Genomic DNA, 21,514 nt, shown 5'->3' on the forward strand with positions numbered 1-21,514 from the left:
CACTCCCCTACAGTGTACACAATCCCACCCCTCTGCCTGTGATACAATTAACAAAGACAATGGGCTAACTCAAATAATAAACAGAAAAAACATACATTTTTACAAACCCCAAAAAGTACCCCAAAATACAACATAGCCTCGATTTGGGTGAGCAACATATCCAAAAATCACCCAGATCGGTTCAGGGGTTCAGGAATTTCCTGGAAGTCTTATTTTTGCCCCACCGTGCACATGGTCCCATGCCCAAAACAGTTCCATACACTCAATGACAAAACACTGATGGGCAATTTAAGATGGCCGCCACCACATGTTTAAATCTGTTCCAGTTCAAAGTCCAAGGGGCAGAAACAGTACCTTTAAACATGGGTTATCACAGGGCCCATAGTCCAAGGGTAGGAGGCTGGCAAACAGGCCCCTCCAAAAACCAGTGGCGAAGTTGCTTTCATCACATTGTTTTTTCAAGTATGCATCTAGTTGCTGTTTAAACCTCTGTTTAAACACTTTTTCAGGCAGAGAATTACACACCCTTATTGTTCTTACGGTAAAAAAAAAAAAACCTTTCCTTTGCCTTAGACTAAATCTTCTTTCTTCCAGACTAAACACATGACCTTGTGTAATATGTAAAGTCCTGTTTGTGAATAGATTTCCACGCAGTGGTTTGTATTGGCCCGGGATATATTTGTATAATGTTATTATATCCCGTCTGAGGTGACATATTTCTAAACGAAAGAGGTTTACATTTGTTAACCTTTCTTCATAGCTAAAATGTTCCATTCCTTTTATTAAATTTGTAGCCCACATCTGCATTCTTTCTAATGCCATTATATCCATCTTTAGAACAGATGCCCAAAATTGCACAGCATATTCAAGATGTGGTCTTACCAGCAATTTATAAAGAGGTAAAATTATATTCTCATCCCGAGAATTAATTCCTTTTTTCATGCATGGCAATTCCTTACTGGCCTTAGCCACTGCTATTTGACATTGCACATTGTTGCATAGTTTGTTGTCTATAACAATTCCCAAGTCCTTGTCTTGTGTGTTGTTATACCAAATTCGCTTCCATTAAGGGTAAAAGTTCCATTCATTCAATTAGTATAGAATTGGGTATAATACTCACATTTTATTAATTCACTATGTTTTAATATCTTGCTTACATTGTCTTACTTTACAGAGTTCTGTGTCATGCAAACACTGATCAAGATAATATATAAACATGTTAAATAGAAGGGCTCCCAGAATAGAACCATGAGGGACACCACTTGCCACCTCTGTCCAGCTGAAAAATTTACCATAAATGACAACTATCTGTACTCTATTTTTAAGCCAATGTTCTACCCAAGAACAAGAATTGTCATCTAGACCGATTTCTTTGAGTTTGAACACTAATCTATTGTGTGGAACTGTATCAAATGCCCTGGCAAAATCCAAATAGATCACATCCACTGCGACACCCTGAGCTATACTTCTACTTACTTCTTCGTAGAATGCAATCAAGTTAGTTTGACATGACCTGTGCTTCATAAAACCATGCTGATTTTTGCTGATAACCATGTTCTTCTCAAAGAATTCTTGAAAATTATTCCTTAATAACCTTTCAAATACTTTTCCAGAAGTTAAGCTCACAGGTCTATAATTTCCAGGCAAGGATTTTGAACCCTTTTTGAATATAGGAACCACATCTGCCATCCGCCAATCTTCCAGTACACTTCTTGAAAGAAAAGAATCTTTACAGATTAAAATCAGAGGTTCACTTATTTCAATACTCCGTTCCTTAAGTACTCGTGGATAAATACCGTCACACCCTGGAGCTTTGTTTATATAAACTTTCTTGAGTTGGCCAATTACAATTTTTCTGCAAGTTTTTAGCAGCAATCATTTGCACATCTATTGCCATGGGTTCTTCCTTAATATATACAGAGGAGAAATAGTTATTCAAAATTTCGGCCTTTTCCTGGTCTTCATTAACTAAAACCCCATCACAGTTTTTAATGTGGGAGGGATGGATCAGCGCTCTAGATATCTAACTAGAGGGAGTGAGAGGAGGCTGGCAGCTAACCCCAAGAGTTGGGATCCCTCTTTTCCTACTAATGGAAATAAAACACACAAAGAAAGAGCTAGAGGTAACACCACAATTTGGTATTTACAGTCATATAAACAGTATGTATTATATAATAGATAAACAAATATATAGTTAAAAGTCCAAAATGGTAAAACAAGTCCAAGAGATAATGTAGATATGCACTTTTCAGAAGTATTTTTCTACCAAGTGTCTAGTTAATTAATCAATGGGCATATCAGGGTGGGTTCAGCAGTGGAGTCCATATGAAACAGAAAGGAATAATAGGGTAGTATGTTCTTACGGGGGAAAATAAAAGGAAAACTATATAGTCCTACTCACGTTTTATGGAGCTGTAACTAGCTCCAGTATGAATGGCATACAGTGGTACAATCCCCACTTGCAAGGATACGTGAGAATAAAGTCTTTGTAGTAGATGGACCATACAAATAAAAAGAAACAATAGTGCTCACTGAATAAAATGCCAGGAGTAAGGATAAATGGAAACGTACTCACATTTGCCAGAGCAGACGGACTGCTCTATGGATCAGGTGTGGGTGGTATAATCCCCACCAAGGATGTCTTTGGAGTAGTACTCACTGGAGATAAAAAATCAGGTGCCAGGCAGTATGAGTTAAAATAAAATAAAATCCAAATAAAATAGTAGTGATAATAAAAATGTAGGAAAAAAAGAGTAAAATGGCACACTCTAGTAAAGTGTAAAATAAGCCAAAGTACCTTTATTTATACAATAATAAAACATAGGTCAAAACAGCATAAATAGTAACCACAACACGTTTCGCCTCTAGGGCTTCTTAGAGATATTAGAGACACAGATTTCATGATTATTAAAAAATATAGCAATATAGGTAAAACATCTTTAGAGTACAGAATTGACGGTCTAATATATGTATAACTGTGTAAAATTGTATATTTTACTTTTACATTGTATTAGTATATAAACATAAAATATATTTTTTTTAGACATGGTATAATATGCTAAAAGTGAATAATTATAAGGTCAAAAATAAAATACAGATACATACAATGAAAATAAATACATATGAACATAAAACATATGGTAAAAATGAATAAAATATAAGTATATAAATGGGAGTTATCTCCATAGAATATTTGAAAAAGTATATTTTATAAAAAATTTAAGAAAATTAAAAAGATCAAAGTCTACATCAAATCTATTTTGGAAAAGGGTTTTTAAAAGATAGACCCAATACATTTCTTTTTGGCCTATGATTTTTTTGACATCGACATCTCTCAAGGAAATTTTACATTCCTCGATACCAATGCATTTTAGATGTTTAGGGTTTTTATCATGGATTAGAAAGTGTTTTGATACTGAATGATTTGGGTATCCTCTAATTATATTTCACCAGTGTTCAGCTAGTCTGGTTTTTAAACATTTTTGGTATTGCAGCATATAAGGTCTTTGATGGGGTATGTTTTTTTTTAGTGATATTGAATGTAAATTGTGTAGTTTTGCACTTAATGTTTAGATCTGTAGTTTTGCAGACTATACATTGATTGCATTTTAAAAAAAGCCTTTAGATTGAGATAAAAAGGATAAGGATTGGTTGGAGGTGATTTTGGTGTAATTTGTGGTTAAAATAGATCTAAAACTAGGAGCACCTCTAAAAAGTTGGGTTTATCTGGAATAAATTCTTTGAGTGTCGACTTGATTTAAAATGTGCCAGTGTTTTTTAATGATTTTTTTCATATTGTAACTATTGTTATTAAAATTAAAAATGAACGGCATCAAAGAGGAATCTTTGTCATTTTTAGTTTTATATCCTAAGAGGTCTGATCTATTTTTTGCTTTAACTGCTGTAAGAGATCTGTCAAGGTTATCTGGGGAATCATTTTTATCGATACATTTTTCTTTAAGAGTAAGGGCTTGTTCATTGAAATCTTCGTCATGGGAACAATTTCTACAAAGGCATAAGAATTGGCTTTTGAGTATACTCGTTAACCATGATTTGTGGTGACAGTTGGAGTATCGATAATAGTGTTAGTACAGACTTTGAAAAAAATGTTTTAGTATTAATTGTGCCGTTATGAATAAAAATTTGTAAGTCTTAAAAGTTAATACTACTGCTGCTGAATTCTGAGGTTAAAATGATACTGTTGTTGTTTGTGTTTAGATGGGTTAAAAAGGATTTTAGGGAATCTTCTGAGCCTTTCCAGATAAATAAAAAGGTCGTCTATATAGTGGAATAGATAACCAGGTTTGCCTGCCAAGCATGGTAACCCCAAATGGCTTCTGTCTCCCAATCAGCCATAAAAAGGTTTGCATAGCTTGGGGCTAACTGGTCCCCATAGCCGTGCCTTGTTTTTGTGTTTTCCCAGTTTTTAGTGTACCTACACTTTCATTTTTTGTTTTTTTTTAGAATGTATGTACTTAAAATTGCCTTGGGGTTGGTTTTGCTATTTTTGGCTATATTTTTTTCATTTTGAAGTTTAGCTAATCTAATCGCCTTTTCGCACGTGTTATTGGTTTCCTTATATCTTTTATAGGATGCCTATGATTTGTCAGATTTAAGGGCTTTGAATGCCCTTTTCTTATTTTTAATTTCTCTATTCACTTTCCCACTAAGTCACATTGGTTTCAAATTGTTTCTTTTATATTTATTTCCCAATGGTACATACTGAGAAATGTAACTTTCTAATACTTGTTGGAAGATGTTTCATTTATCCTCAGTGTTCTTTTCACTAAAGAGTTTATGCCAGTCAATATATTGTAAAGCTGCCCTTAACTTATAGAAATTGGCCTTTTTGAAAAGGACAATTTCTACAGCACCTCCAGGCATAAAAGGGGTTAAAAGCAGTTTAGGAGATATTCCCTTCCAGATATACAGGCAGTTACTGCAGAACATCTCCCGAACAGGAAACACACAAATGCTTCAAACTCCCGAACTGGAACCATACGAATACTGCAAACAGGCGAACAGGAAAAACCATATGAACAGTTTACACTCCTGGCAATCGGTCTGAAGCAGCATACAGTAAATCCCCCCCAAGAACAAGACAATGCTCCGTGTTGGGGTCAAGCAGTGGTCTGATTTAATGAGGGCTACCTGCCTGGTATTTCTGCAGGTCTCCCACCTGGGGGACACTCCCCTAGGGGACCAGATGGAAGACTGTGACCAAAAGGATACAGTAGCCGATCACATACATACACAGTCAAACACTCCCACAATGGCATCACAATCCCTCCTCTCTATCCTGGAGATAATTGGGAAGTAATCCAATTATATCCAAGGACAGAGGCAAAACTCAATTAAGCACATGTCAGTAAAAAGACAGTAAAAGACATAAAAATACATAAAATAAAAACTACTGAATGAAATATGCATGTTCAACCTATCCCCAGATAGCTTAGATCTGAGCGCACATTATTACCAAATGGCGCTTAGATCACATACATACAGTTCAATCGCCATGGAGCCAAAGTCTTTCCCATAGTCTTTCAGTATACGAATAGGCACCATGGCATGGCTATCTGGGGTAATGATGTTCATACGGTTAAACTACTGAATGAACAGGAATTCGGTGAAATGACCGAATGCAGAAGCAAGGAGGCTGACGGCTCAGCGGTGTTCGTGCAAATAAGTGTCCGTTTCTAGTTCCATAGTTTGGGCGCTGAACACCGCTGGCTGTTCTGGACTTTAAAATGGCCACCGCCACGTGTGAGCTACACGAACAGCGACCTCCCAGCGTTCACCAATTAAGCTGCGGATCGCTCGGTAGTTTGTTCAGTAGATTCAATCTAACGAACACCCAAACTAGAGTCCCTTAGAGACTCAGGGTGACCAACTGCAGTGGTACTCCATTTACTAATATCAGCATAAGGCTAAGATCCTGAGGTGGGTCTCTTACTGACCATGAGTCCTCTCTCTGAATCGCTCTCCTGAGAGATGGAATCAACTGGTAATCAACCAGATCGATGGTAGATGTAATAGTATACAACCTCGGGCCATGTCCATCCTTAATAATAGAAAGGGATGATGAGAAAATGCAACCTTCGGAAACAATGATGGAAAACTACCAACGGACCGCCCGGATCCTGTGCACGTGCGCGGGATCCAGGATGACCGTCGGCAGCCTGAGGAAAGCTGGAGACGTTCTCTGTGATCCACGAGAGCCCGGGAGGTCGGAGGAGGTCAAGTCAGGCCTCTCGACAACCCGAGCGATAGGGCAATTGTAAGGCCTGAAAAAAACGAGAGATCTGGCCAATGATGGGCACAGGTAGAGCAGGCCAGACAGAAGGGCACAGACATAGCAGGCCAATCAACGGGGCACAGGCATAGCAGGTCAATCAATGGGACACAGACATAGCAGGCCAATCAATGGGACGCAGGTGTAGCAGACCAATCAATCGGGCGAAGACGTAACAGGCCAATCCTGGGTTGTGTATAAAATGAGTAATGGGGACCCCTAAGTTTGGGCCGAGTCCCCTAAATACCTGTAGATCCTCAGGGTTTCCTGTGACTTAGGACCCCTAGACACCAACCCTTTTAGACAGCTTAATACTGTGTGAATAACCTGAACCAGGACTGGCAGTCCCTATATGCCCAGCAGGCAAAATAGTGGTATTCCAGCTGTATTGGGTATAAGCTGAAGTTGTTCCAGTGATTATAGTGTCCATAAAAACAAGATATACTGAGCGATACCTTCCTTAAACTGTGAATTGGTATGCACATGCCACTGCAGATCTGTTTGAGATTTCTTATCTATATAATAGATCATCATTGTCATACCACCTGAAGGGTATTGTACCAATGGTCTCTTAGGAGTAGGGCTAAACAATAGCCAACTCGATGAATCCCCCATAGAACCTGAGAAAGTAGAATGGTATCAGCATAGACTGGTCTCCCATACCAGGTGGAGCCAGAGTCAGGTCTGTTTAGCCTTAATATATACCATGGACAGTGACTTATACCAGAGTAGTCTCATCTGAAACTCCAAGCTGGACCAGAAAATATATACAGTGAAGCACCTCAATCTCAGAGCTAACTAGCAAAATGGCTCTGTATACACCATGTACAGAGTCTGTATAACTGAGTCTCATATATACATGTAACTCACAGTACTATGAGATATATACTGTCATTTAAAACTCTCAGGAATCTGTGATATATACTGCCCTAAACGCACAGCAAGCTGATCTGTGATATAAACTGTGATATCTTCATTGTCATAGAAAATCCAGTGATCTGTGATATAAACTGTGATATATTCATTGTCATGGAAAATCCAGTGATCTGTGATATAAACTGTGATATATTCATTGTCATAGAAAATACAGTGATCTGTGACATACACTGAGATATATTCCTTGTCATAGAAGATACAGTGATCTGTGATATACACTGAGATATATTCATTGTCATAGAAGATACAGTGATCTGTGATATAAACTGTGATATATGCATAGTCATAGAAAATACAGTGATCTGTGATATAAACGGTATGTCAGTTGTAAAACTATGGAAGACCTGTAGAAATCAGCCGATGAATCCCAACAGGGCAACAATAGACGAGAGCCGGCCCGACCACTGTGGATGGAGGAGGGGCTGCATTCTGGTGAAAAGGATTATACGTATTACTCAACAGTCTTCAATATGTACTCCAGAATCAATAGGTTCTCTAACTGTTAGTTTTAGACTCCGTTTTGAAATCAGAGATTTTAACAATTGATTGGTCAGATCATGCCCCCATAATACTACATTTGAAAGAAACAATTTCTAAACACCTTTTGGAACATAGAAGTTGAGAGATCCTTTATTGTATGGACTGGATAATGTTTAGTTAGCTGAGTCAGCTATAAAAAAATTACTCTGAAGTCAATAATTATTATTTGAAAAGACCTTCCTTTCCAGTACACAGGTCTATCAAGGATCTTATGTGTACTGAATAGCACAATCCAGGAAAGAGCATTTTCTTCTATGTTTCAGAAAAACATCAACTTCCACAATATACCTTATGGGCAAAATCTAGTGTCTAGGATTTGAGTACTCCTTCCATTTCCCAAGTTCTTTGCTTTTTACAAGCAGGCCCCAAACTCAACACTCTTAAGGAAAAAATGTTTTGCCATTTCAGCTCTTTCTGGAGTTAGATGAGCCATGAATCCTATGGTGGTTTGCTTTTTAAAAGCTGTGATGAGAATTAGACCTCCTATGAGAAAACTCTCGGCTCCATGGAATTTACCTCTGGTCCTGCAGGCTATGGTGGAGCCGCCCTTTGAGCCTATTGGAGAAATTCCTATGCCTTTTTTCTCTCCGAAGACCCTATTGTTACTGGCATTAGTCTCAGCCAGAAGAATGTCAGACATTAGAGCATTATCATCTGAACCTTACACTACCTTTTTTGATGATAGGTAATTCTACGACCAAGACCAGCGTTTCTTCCAAAGTTGTTACATCATATAATCTGAATGAAGAAATTATCCCTGCCAATTATCCTGTTATTTCCAAAATCCATCATCACCTTAAGAGGAAAGACATCCTAATTTCTAAGGCATATAAGGCAAAGGTGTTCAGTTCCCAAAGACATTAGGGCACATTCATCAAGGGCCATTGCTACCTTATGGGCTGCAGAGTCTGGGGTTCCGGTAGAGAGCATCTATAGAGCTGCAAATTCGTCCTAATTAAAAACCTTTGTAAGACACTACAAAGTTAATGTCTCTACATGCACAGATTCTGAGTTCCGCCTGTCAGTTATGAACTCTTGTAATCCTCGAATATAATAAAGTTTGTGTAGCATGTATTACCCTCCCTGTGTTATCACTGCTGGTGGAATCCCATATAGTGATGTTGCGAACATAACATTTTCCGTTCGCAAACACGAACTTCCGCAAATGTTCACGAACGGGCGAACCGGGCGAACCGCCATAGACTTCAATAGGCAGACGAATTTTAAAACCCACAGGGACTCTTTCTGGCCACAATAGTGATGGAAAAGTTGTTTCAAGGGGACTAACACCTGGACTGTGGCATGCCGGAGGGGGATCCATGGCAAAACTCCCATGGAAAATTACATAGTTGATGCAGAGTCTGGTTTTAATCCATAAAGGGCATAAATCACCTAACATTCCTAAATTGTTTGGAATAACGTGCTTTAAAACATCAGGTATGATGTTGCATCGATCAGATAGTGTAAGGGTTATGCCCGCTTCACAGTGACAGACCAAACTCCACCGTTTAATGCACCGCAAACACCTGCAAACAGTCCATTTGCACAACCGCAAACTCCCCATTTGCACAAGCTAGTTCCTTGTCCTCACTGTTGTCATTGAAGGTCTCTTCCTCCACCCAGCCACGTACAACACCAAGGGTCCCCGAAAGGTGACAACAAGCCCCCTGTATTTTTTTTTTAATGTACACTACTGTTACACCAGATATGAGTTGCACTGGTGTGAAACTGTGCCCTGGCAGGCCCTGAAACGCACACGTGTGAAGGAAACTGACTGCTATTATTTCACAGTCAAAAAAGTTTTTGTTTTTTTTTAAATGTAAGCTATTGTGACACCAGATATGAGTGGTGGCACTGGGCAAGTGGGCACAGTATACGCTGTGAGCCTGTCACACACGCTGGCAGGCAGGCAACTGCAATTAGATTACACAGGAAAAAAAAAAAAGCAGACTGATGTTCTAGCCCTACAAAGGCTTTTTGGGGTGCTGTCCTTACAGCAGAGATCAGATGATTCCTTCAGGACTGTAGTGGACACTGAATACAGTAGCCTAGCTATCGATTTCCCTATTAAATCAGCAGCAGCTACACTGTCTCTCCTCTCACTAAGAATGCAGCTTCCGGGGTCGGGGCCTAGCTGTCATGGAGGAAAGACGCACTTCGTGTGAGCTCCCTCAATATCTCACTTTAAGCAGCTATCAACAAGCGAATTTCACCCCAGAAGGGGATGACCCAGCAATGTTGCTCCTACCTGACCGACCCGACATGCTTAATAGCGGTCAGCAACTCGACAGAGTCTTACTTACCTCCACGTGGCAAGTGTGGCCTGGTGCTCACCGGGCGGGAGAGGCGGCCGGTCTCCCGATCCTGGGATGCCCAAGAGCAGCTACTTCCCGGCAGGAGCTCCGTTACCCCCCCCCCCCATCCCGGTCCACCACTGAGAGGCTGTCTGGAGCTAATGGACGCACAGAGCACACCCGCCCAGGCTGACATACTCATCTGCGACTCTCCCAATATGGCGGCAGCCGCGTGTCCTCCTGGTACCAGCAAAGCATGGCAGGATATTGAGTCTAAGCTGGAGAGACTCTTTAATCAATTTTGGAAGCAAATAACAAGCAGGAAGCCCCAACAAGCTCCACCACAGCCCCAACAAGCTCCACCACAGCTAAGCAAAGCAGTCCCCATTAAAATCCACCAACGCAAAAGGCGTCGAAGACAGGACCGGAGGCACAAACAGAAATGCAGAGCCTGCCTCCACCTTAAGACACCACAATCCCACACCGGACGTGAAGCACCACCGGGACAGATCCGACCACCCGACAAAACAAGCTTCCACCACCTCAAGCCGCGAACCCGGCACTCAGCCAGAGACTTCCCTTTGTTGTTCCAGGTATCAGGGACTCCCAGGATCTGCACCTGCTGCCCAGAAGGGATCGGATGAGCACAAGCAGTAAACAGCAGCCTGACAAGCATGTCCCACTATAGCCGATCCTCCACACCATGCCTTTGATCACATGAACTTCTCTCTGCACATTAACTAATCGTAAAGTAGCAAGCGTTTAAACATGTCATTATTTCACCTCCTAAAGAGTTTATTGTCATAGTTCCTTACATGCCTTTACCTTAACCGTTCATGTATTATGTTATTCACTAGTCTCATCTCATGGGGCGACTCACACTTGATTTATAACTAGTGGTGGAGCTGCTGATATAAATACACAGTTGATAACGTGCAACAGAGGCGGCTCTAGACTTCATGAGGCCTTAGGCGAAACTCAAACATGAGGCCCCACTAACAAAAAAGTGTCACATATACACATTGATGCACAGTTTACCTGTGTATGTGCCTGAGAGTGTGTCTAACAGAGAGTATCCTTGTGTGTGAGAATGTATGTCTCTGTGAGCATGTTTGCGTTTTTGTCTGAGACTGAAGTGTGTTGTGTGTATGGCGGGTGATGGTGTGAGGGGGTGATGGTGCGAGGGAAAGGGGGGTGATGGTGAGAGGGAGAGCGGGGTGATGGTGAGAGTGAGTGGGGGTGATGTGAGAGTGAAGGGGGTTGATGTGAGAGTGAGGGGGGTGATGTGATGTGAGAAGGAGGGGGGGTTGATGGTGAGGGGGTGAGGCTGAGGGTGGTGAGGGGGGTGAGGCTGAGGGGGGTGGGGGGTGAGGCTGAGGGGGGTGGGGGTGATGCTGAGGATGGTGAGGGGGTGATGCTGCGGGTGGTTGGGGTGGGGGTGTGATGTTGAGGGTGGTGAGGATGGTGAGGGGGGTTATGCTGAGGGTGGTGAGGGTAGTGATGCTGAGGGTGGTGAGGGAGGGTGATGCTGAGAGTGGTGGGGTGGCGAGGCTGAGGGTGCTGAGGCTGAGGGTGGTGGGGGGTGCTGAGGCTGAGGGTGGTGAGGGAGGGTGATGCTGAGGGTGGTGAGGGAGGGTGATGCTGAGGGTGGTGGGGTGGTGAGGCTGAGGGTGGTGAGGGAGGGTGATGCTGATGGTGGTGGGGTGACGAGGCTGAGGGTGCTGAGGCTGAGGGTGGTGGGGGGTGCTGAGGCTGAGGGTGGTGGGGGGTGAGGCTGACGGTGGTGGGGGGTGAGGCTGACGGTGGTGAGGGGGTGAGGCTGAGGGTGGTGAGGGGTGAGGCTGAGGGTGGTGGGGATTGTGGTGAGGCTGAGGGTATTGGGGAGGGTGGAGAGGGTGAGGGTGGTGGGGGGTGCTGAGGCTGAGAGTTGTGGGGTGCTGAGGGTGGTGGGGGTGATGGTGAGGGTGGTGAGGCTGAGGGTGGTGGGGAGGTTGGGGAGGCTGAAGGTGGTGGGGAGGGTGGTGAGGCTGAAGGTGGTAGGGAGGCTGAGGGTGGTGAAGCTGAAGGTGGTAGGGAGGCTGAGGGTGGTGGGGAGGCTGAGTGTGGTGGGGAGGGTGGTGAGGCTGAGGGTGGTGGGGAGGGTGGTGCGGCTGGCTGAGGGTGGTGGGGAGGGTGAGGAGGCTGAGGGTGGTGGGAGGGTGGGGAGGCTGAGGGTGGTGGGGAGGGTGGGGAGGCTGGCTGAGGGTGGTGGGGAGGTTGATGAGACTGAGGGTGGTGGGGAGGGTGGTAGGGAGGCTGAGTGTGGTAGGGGGTGAGAGAGCATACCTTTAGTCCCTGGTGGTCCAGTGGGCACCCTGGTGGTCCGGTGGCCACTGCTTCCGGTCTGCAGCTCCGCAGAGCTGCAGACCATGTAATCTCGCGAGACCATCAGAGCGTTGCCGTGGTAACCCGCGGCAACGCTCTGATTGGCCGGTTTTCGCGAGACACATGGTCTGCAGCTCTGCTCACTGCGGAGCTGCAGACCGGTGTCTGCGGTGGCTGGCCGGGCAGCCAGGAGGGGCTTCGCACCCGGCGGCATACCGGGCAAGCCGCCGGGCCCCCTCCTGGTGTCAGGTCCTCGGTCAGGGACCGAGGACCTGACACAGTCTGCCCACAGGCAGTTTAGGCGGCCGCGAGGCCCCAGCCAGCGCGAGGCCTTAGGCGGCCGCCTAAACCGCCTAATTATAGAGTCGCCTCTGATGTGCAAGCTACACCCTAAACATGACAGCCATCTTTCACAACAATGTACTGCTATATACTCATACCCTCAGTGCAACTAGCCATGATATACGCACGTTCAGCCTAGCATGCTCAAATATAACACACTTCTGTCTAAAAAAAAAAAGAATATAAAAAAAAGAATGCAGCTTCAGAATTAATCTAAATTGTATGCTGTCTAGGAGGTGGGAGGGTCTGGGAGGGAGGGTCTGCTGCTGATTGGCTGGAATGGGTCTGCTGACTGTAAGGTACAGGGTCAAAGTTTGCTCAATGATGACTAATAGGGGGCGGACCGAACATCGCATATGTTCGCCATCCGTGGCGAATGCGAACAAGCTATGTTCGCCAGGAACTATTCGCCAGCGAACCGTTCGGGACATCACTAATCCCATATGTTAAATGCTGCCATGATTAGCCAGGAATTAGTAAAATGTATCAATACTTACCGTAATTGTCTTTTCCTGGCTATTATTCATGGCAGTATTTGGTTTTCCCACCCTCTTTGATTTCTCCTTCTTGTTACTTGACTGAGGAGAGGGAGTTCCTGGGGTCCCTAATATAACAGGAATATTAATACTTAATTGTTTAATTGATTGTGTTTCTGTACTGAGGGTTAGGGGGAAGAGCTAAACCCATATGTTAAATGCTGCCATGAATAAGAGCAAGGACAAGAAAATTACGGTAAGTATTGATACATTTTCCTTAATCCTAAAGATAAATACAACCCAAATGAAAGCTTTAAATAGAGACATAGTGTCACGGGTGGCAGTATGAAGACCGGGACCCCTGTATGCCTGATGATGAAGATAGGAGTCTCGGCATTGAAATGGACAAACAGGTTCTGGTGCATGGTAACCACACGCCCCCTGGTGTTGAGCACCAGGGTTTGTGCAGCCACATACTAGAGCCCTGATGCAGCTTAGCGGAAGCCAGGAGCTAGATGATATGCTGATATGTATCCAGAACTAGAAACAAGGTAAGACTAGAACAGGCACCAAACAAGATAACAAGATTAGAAGAACCCAGAACCGGAGCAGGACAGAAAGCAGAACCCAGAACATGTACACAATACATGAGGGAAACATGAACAGGGCAGGACAGGACATGACTGTACATGAACTGGGAATACAAAAAAAAAAAAAACAAGACAAGAGAAACAAGGCAAAACAAGAGGAGACATAACTAAGTACTATATATATAATAAGCATTGGATATTTAGACATACATAAATGGCCAAGATGTATGCAGCCCACCACTGCGCCAAAGTACTCCAAGTACGGTGGGTCCTAACTGCCTAGATATACATGACTAAACAAGCAACAATAAAACACATATAGTGCTTACCTGCAAAGAAAGGTGCAGATGAAATGAGACCACTGCAAGCAGGAACAGACTGAAACAAAAAGGATAAATGGCAAAGGAATGGGTGTGGCAACAAAAAAAAAAACATTTAAAGGAATCCAGGAGACTGGGAATTCCAGGAATGGAATAAAGGAATGAATCCAGAAAACCCAGCATAAAGAAAACCGTACATAGAATAGAAAACCAGAAAAACTTGATTTGTAAAAAGAGTACTGGATACCAGAAGTCAAGGGCAGACATATGTGCAGAACGGAATAGAACGTGACACATAGACCCCGATGAAATCCTTAGAGAAATTAGACACCCTGATTGGAAAAGGCCCAGATGGATTTACCATGCTATACTATAAAAATTTTTTAAGAACTTCTGATTCCCTAATTAACCAGATGACTTAATTTGTATAAAGTAAATAGATAAATGTCCCCAGAAGCTATACAAGCTCAAATAATAACAATTTCCATACCTGGAAAAGAACCAGACAATAACTAATGGTATGAAATTGTATGCCAAGATTTTAGCCAACAGATTGAGTAATGTGGTTTTAATGTGGTTTTTAATCTGGTCAATGATGACCAGGTAGGATTTGTATCAGAAAACAAGCATCTCACATTGTTCTGAATTTGGTCCATCATATTAATAACATTCGGTCGCCTTCTCTGATCCTATCATTGGATGCGGAGAAGGCATTTAACAGAATCCATTAAGAATATTTACATGAAGTGTTAAAAGCTATGGATTTTCCTAAAGAGTTTATAGAAGCTATCTTTGTGATATACGGTAAACCATCAGGATATGTTTCAGGCAGTTTTGAATTGACTAATGGTACAAGACAGGGGTGTTCTCTATTGCTGATTCTATTTGTTTTGGTAATGGAACCCCTCAATCAATCAATCGAACACCTCAATGGAATTGAGATAAGTAATCAAATCCACAAAACAGGAAGACGTGATACTGCTAATAAAAGTGAAACACTTAGAAAAGATATTATCTGGTTTTAGTGACATTTCATACCATAAACTAAATAGTAATAAAACTCAAGATGTTCCATTGCATTTTCCTTTAATGAAGTTAGCTGACCTAAAATTGGATCATAACTATGATTGGAAAGAAAGTCAGTGCTAATCGTCTGCAATAAGCAAAGGTAGCCTTCTGGAAGACCACACTAAGACTCTATCCTACACAGCATCATTTATATTTAATTTAACCACCCTGTACATTTATTTTATGTTATATATCCTGTGTGCATTGTATATTCTTGCCTTTTAATCTTGTTTGTAATGCTAAAGTGTAGTTTTGCTAGCCCTGTATGTAATTGTTTTATTCACCTATATGCATTCCTCTATTCCCCCTCTGATTTCTGACTGACTTCTGACCCCTCCCTTCTTTTATTGATATGTTTGTTTTTATTTGAATAACTACCCCTTCATCTCTGTGCCTAGATATATATCCTCCTCCCTCTGCTTTATTGCAAGCCTATCTGACTCTTACATATCTTTATTCAACAGCCTGATTTCAAAACTATCAAGCCCCAATACTGCTGTAAGAAAGTCTTATACCTGCCCTCTGTAGTGACATTCTGTCATCAAACTAATATGGTGACCCGGGGCACATGTGACCAAGTTCATGTACATCTTTCTTACAGGGGGATAAGCTTTACCCTTTGATATGGTAATTGGGTAATTATACAATACTTTTTACAAGTCAGGAAAGAGATAACCACTTCCCCCTATCCTCATTCCTCTCTGTTCCTTCTTGGCTGTGCTGCAGAGCAGATGTGCAGACGCCATGTGCAAGCATGGTGAACCATGTTATACTCTGCTGCTTCCTTTTCTTCCTTGGTGGATGTGATGTTGAACTTGCAGCAGTGAGCCGTTACTAGATGTGAAGGCCTAACCGTGGGTGAGATCAAACGTGTGGGGAAGGGGATTACTATATAGATAGATTTAAAAAAGGTTGTTGCTCCGTGGGTCTGACCTGTGTGTTTGTGATACATTTATAGTATTGTGTTGTTGCCTTCTAAATAAATACCTTTTAATGTTGACGAACCTTGTGTAATATATATATTAATTTGGTGATACACCACATTTGGCGACCACAAATTTTAGACTTCTACAAAGGTTATTTATGAGGTAATAACACATTAATAGATAGTCAGATTTATTTTTTGAAAAAAAAAAAAAAAAAAAAAGAGTACTTTGTTTAATTATCCTCTGCATGGGAAATCAAGGGCTGATTGTGTTTGGAGTCTAGTTCAGGCCTCCATTTTAATATACCAGCTTAGGCATCAGGCCTCAATTTTGAATATATTATAACAGTTTTTTGTGTGTTTCAAATATCTGAGTTGAGTTTTGTTGAGTTTTGACTATCACAGTACAGGCCTAGCCTTGCATTATAATAGGCTTCCATGCTGCTTCTTTTTGTATTTGAATGCTGATTTGATTCTTTTGTATCCTAGTGCAGACCTCCATTTTAATATACTGATATAGATTCTTTTAAGCAAACAAATAAGTTTGAATGACTATCTGTTCCTGTCCAAATTAGAGATGATTAAAATTGCGTATACGCAGAAGTAAATTCACACTGACACACGGGGTTCAGGTTAAAAGAACTTCGAGAAAATTTAATGGCATCTGCTCAAAAAGCGGGTTCGCAGACCCTTATAAAGGCAATATTACATCATCATAGAATATCAAGATAACAACAAATAAACATTATTAATTGGATTATGTGTTAAGTGGTTAAGTCAATACCCTCCTATCAATATTATTAATTGGTCCAGGTGTTAAGTGGCTAGTTAAATGTCCTCCCATCGAGAGGTGTCGTCATCTTGGACACGGGTGTGGACTTGATGGCTCGGGCGCCATTTTGAGTAGCACGAGGCTTACTCGATGGGAAGGAACTTTGTCGCCCATTTTGAGTGGTTAATACTGTTATATCCAAGGTTATGTTCAAGGCTTTTAGTAAATAGAGATTTTATTAGTACAATTCTCATGATCTCACTATGGCATACAATGTTTCATACTACAGGAACTCGACTGTTCCGGTGCTGCTCATAACCTTCTAGAAAAGCATTCTTTTTCTAATATTCTAAATGCTGTTAGGTAAATCAATGCTTTAGGAGTTTAATGGGAAGTTTTAATAAGGATTTAAGGATTTTAATAATTCTATATCAGTCCCCCCTATAAAATGTTAGATACTAAAAGATAAACTTTATTTGTTAGTTCCAGAAGACGTGTTAGCCCAAAGGCACAGAAACCCCATGACCGCTAGCTAGGTGTTATTGCAAAGTGCAAATCTGTCCCTTCCTGTCCCTAATAGGCTACAGCTCATCCGTCAGTACGGTTCAGGAACTCTCTTCACTCCGCTGGTATCCCGCAGTGGCTTGCCCACTACATCTCCGCACGGCAGTCTACCCATAAAGACGGACGCTGTCCCTGAGCTGGTTCCCTTCCTAAAACTCTTGCACTTTATCGGTAAAAGGGATAGTTTGCAGCGGTATACAGGGTGAAGTAAGATCTTGGTCATCAACTGTCAGATGTGCGAAAGTTGGTGCCGCTTGGTCTGCAGTCTTCTGTAGGAATTTTCTCAGGCAGGGGAGGACACAACAAACGAGAAGAGCGAGAACAAAAAGGAAAATTAGTAGAGCCATTCCAATGTGAATTAAAGCTTTTTGCCACCCTGTCATCCAACCAAACCACCTTTCCCAGGGACCCTTTACCCCAGAATTCCTTTTCAACTCTTCAGAGAGTTTATTTAATTTTTCTATGGCCATGGTGACTTTACCATTCGGACCTGTGTTCTCTGGGATATAGGTGCAACAGGTCATGGTGTCGGGTAGTATTTTACATACACCCCCCTTTTCAGCTAGAATCATATCTAAGGCCATTCTGTTCTGGAAAGTCATCTGGGATGTGGCCTGCAATTGTTCGGCCAGGCCCTGGAGGGCATCTCTGGTATAGTTGACAAAGCGTTGTTGGTTGTAATAAATGTAATTAATCCAATTTAAATTCTTATTGGCTGTAACTATGGTGAAGAGAGATTCAAACCCCGCAGCTACTTCATCTCTTGCTTTAAATTCATTAGGTACCCCCCTAGGCACCCCAATGGCATCAATATAAATGTGGGGGTCAAAACTGCCTTTTACTGGGGCTTCGCGCTTGACTTTGGCTGGTGTGTGTGTAGGTTCATGTATGTCATGGTGAGTGTCAGAGATAATATGTATGGGCATGATGGCTTTAGTCAGAGTACACTCTCCCCACCACTCCATGTCCATTCTGGATCTTAACTGTAAATCCCCACACAACCAGTAAATATCCCCCAATGACCTAGTATGGTGCTGCAATAGGTACAAAGGGACAGTTCTGTAGTTGGCACAATAACCTTTGGAAAAGTTACCCATGAACTTACCAATTCCATCATAATTGGCATAGCAGGTGTAATTTCCTTTATAGATCGTAACACCATCTGGGGGTTTGACATTCTCGATTAGGAGGGGGTATTCTACTGCCCATGCTTTGCAGAGGGACCAATAAAGTTGTAGTGGTAGGCAAAAAGACTTAAGAAGCAATTTTCCATTTCTAATGGCAAAGTCAAGGGCACGGTGCCGAGATGAGGCCGGGCACCACCACATACATAGCATGCGGTTCTGTTATGTTTGTTCGCATTATATTTCATCCATTCCAGCCATAAATTAACATCATTGAAACCTGTTTCAGCAGCCATGGTATCTTTAAAGGTGGGGTTAGCAATGCCCATCATGTCCTTAAAAGACTGGCTATGTGGTTTCAATGGGTTCGTGACTATATGGGTAGTCCCTTGCCACTCTGGAGAGTGGCACATATCTTTTAGGTAGAAGTGCCCCAATTTGTTATAGGAACCTCTTTTCCAATACATTCCCATTACATACTGATCTGCATATTTTGGACTGGGATGTTCAATGTTTAAAATCAATTTTATGGGTATACCTCCTCCAGGCTTCCTTAAAGTCATTCTTTGGAGGAGGGATCTACCATGATCCTCTACTTTAGATAAGGCACTTTTGGGTTTGTAACCCCAGGCAGGCCCGGCATTCCACCCTGCAGCCCCCCAATGGTTACAGCTGTGCCCCCATTGTTTGTCAACTACACAAACATAGGGGTCCTTTGCATGTGGTATATCTTTATAAATGGTTTGAATTTGTGAGGTAGGGAAGGGGCATTCTACAATGTCACAATAGTCAAAGGTATATGTAGCCACACAGGTACATGATGAATTGTACCAGAAGGTGTACCCGCTGGCATCTTTAGTAATGGCTACTTGTTGGGCCTTAAGAAGGCTAATCAAGGTAGTGATGTACCAGAGATACATGGTTGTGCAGGATCCGCTTGTTCTGGTGCAGGAGTCTTTTTACAATGGGAAGCGTGAATCCAATGTGGCTTCCCAGCCAACTTGACGGAGCTGGGGGTGATCAGAAGAACTTGGAAGGGTCCGTCAAATCTTGGTTCCAGGGTGTGTTTCCGCACAAATTTCTTGACTAGGACCCAATCTCCGGGAAGCAGACTGTGAGTGCTTGTGTCAGAATCGGGATCTGGAATTGAAGAGAAAACTTGGGCATGGATTTTGTTCAAAGCACTTGCAAGTTCAGTTACATAATTTACCAAAACATCAGTTTGAAGCTGTAGCTGTTGGGGAAAATAGCAGCCTATCCTGGGTGCAGTCCCAAAAAGAATCTCATATGGGGATAATGAATGTTTCCCTCTGGGTGTGTGTCTGACACTAAACAGAGCTATTGACAAGCTTTCTGGCCAGGGCATCTTTGTCTCCTGTGACATTTTTAACATTCTAGCTTTTAGGGTACCATTCATGCGTTCCACTTTACCACTGCTTTGTGGGTGATAAGGAGTGTGGAAGGCTAGGGTCACCCCCAGAGCGGTCCAAATTTCTTTAGTCACTGATGCTGTGAAGGCCGGGCCCTGGTCACTTTCAATAACTTCTGGGAGTCCGAATCTACATACAATTTCTGTAAGTAGACGCTTTGCTGTTGTCTTGGCGGTGATATTGGATGTCGGATAGGCTTCTGGCCAGCCTGAGAACATATCCACTATTACTAGTGCATATTCATAGGGACCACTCTTTGGCATTTGAATGTGGTCTATCTGAATCCTCTGGAATGGGTACATAGGCTTATCCAGGTGCTTTTGAGGTGTTTTGGTTGGCTTCCATGGATTACACTTTGCGCAAATGACACAGGCCTTGCAGTAGTTGTTGGCCAGTGTAGTAATTCCTGGTGCATATTTCTGTATAAGAGCAGTCATTAGATCTTTCGATAGATGTGCTGGCCCATGAGCCCACTGCACAACTGCCGGATATAGATTTCTGGGGAGGCAGAACTTACGATTGTTGGAATACACCCCATCCTTCAGAATTGCTCCTTTCTTTTTCCATTTCTGTATTTCTTCAGGGGCAACTGTAGCTTGTTGCTCCCGTAGGATTCTCAGGTCAGTTGGAAGAGTTTGTAAAGTAAAAATAGGAATTTCTTCGTTTCCGGACACTCCTTCATCCACTTCCTGCAATTCTTTTGCTGCTTGCTTAGCAGCCTGATCAGCCAAATGGTTGCCCTTTGCTTCATCTGTATCCAATTTCCCATGTGCCTTTATCTTCAAAATGGCCACTTCTTCTGGGAGTAAGAGGGCATCCATTAGTTCTTTAATTGCAGAACCGTGTTTGACTGGCGTACCGGCAGTGGTAAGAAATCCTCTTGTTTTCCAAATTAATCCGAAGTCATGAGCCACGCTCAGTGCATATCTCGAATCCGTGTAGATATTGGCGCACATTCCTTCAGAGATCTTGCATGCTGAAATCAGGGCTTGCAATTCAGCTTCTTGTGCAGACATTGTTGATGGTAAAGATGATGACTTAATAATTTCATCTGTTGTGGTTACGGCATATCCTGTGTGGTATCTTCCTTCTTCATCAGCATACCTTGAGCCGTCCACGAACAGAGTGAGATCAGGATCCACCAGTGGGTCCTCATGCACGGTTGGTAAATGTGTTGTTTCCATTTTCATCTGTTCAAAACAGTCATGAGGTGTTTCTGGGTCGTAGTCATTTACTACGACCAAATCTTGAAATTCATTTTCCAGGAAATGACGTGGCCATGCTTCTAGGTGGTCGTTTGCTGGATATTTGACAACGCCTCTTTCCTGTAGCTGTGATTCGTTCATGGTGGCCCATAATTTTGCCATGGGCCCAAGATCATTCCATGATTTTGTCTTTAACTTGGTGACAGGGACATGTCCCAATGGTGATACAAATGTTTGAGTTCTGGAGGTAGATGAATCAAGACCATACTGTT

This window comes from Pelobates fuscus, chromosome 1 (genome assembly GCF_036172605.1).
Source record: "Pelobates fuscus isolate aPelFus1 chromosome 1, aPelFus1.pri, whole genome shotgun sequence".
Taxonomy (NCBI): Eukaryota; Metazoa; Chordata; class Amphibia; order Anura; family Pelobatidae; genus Pelobates; species Pelobates fuscus.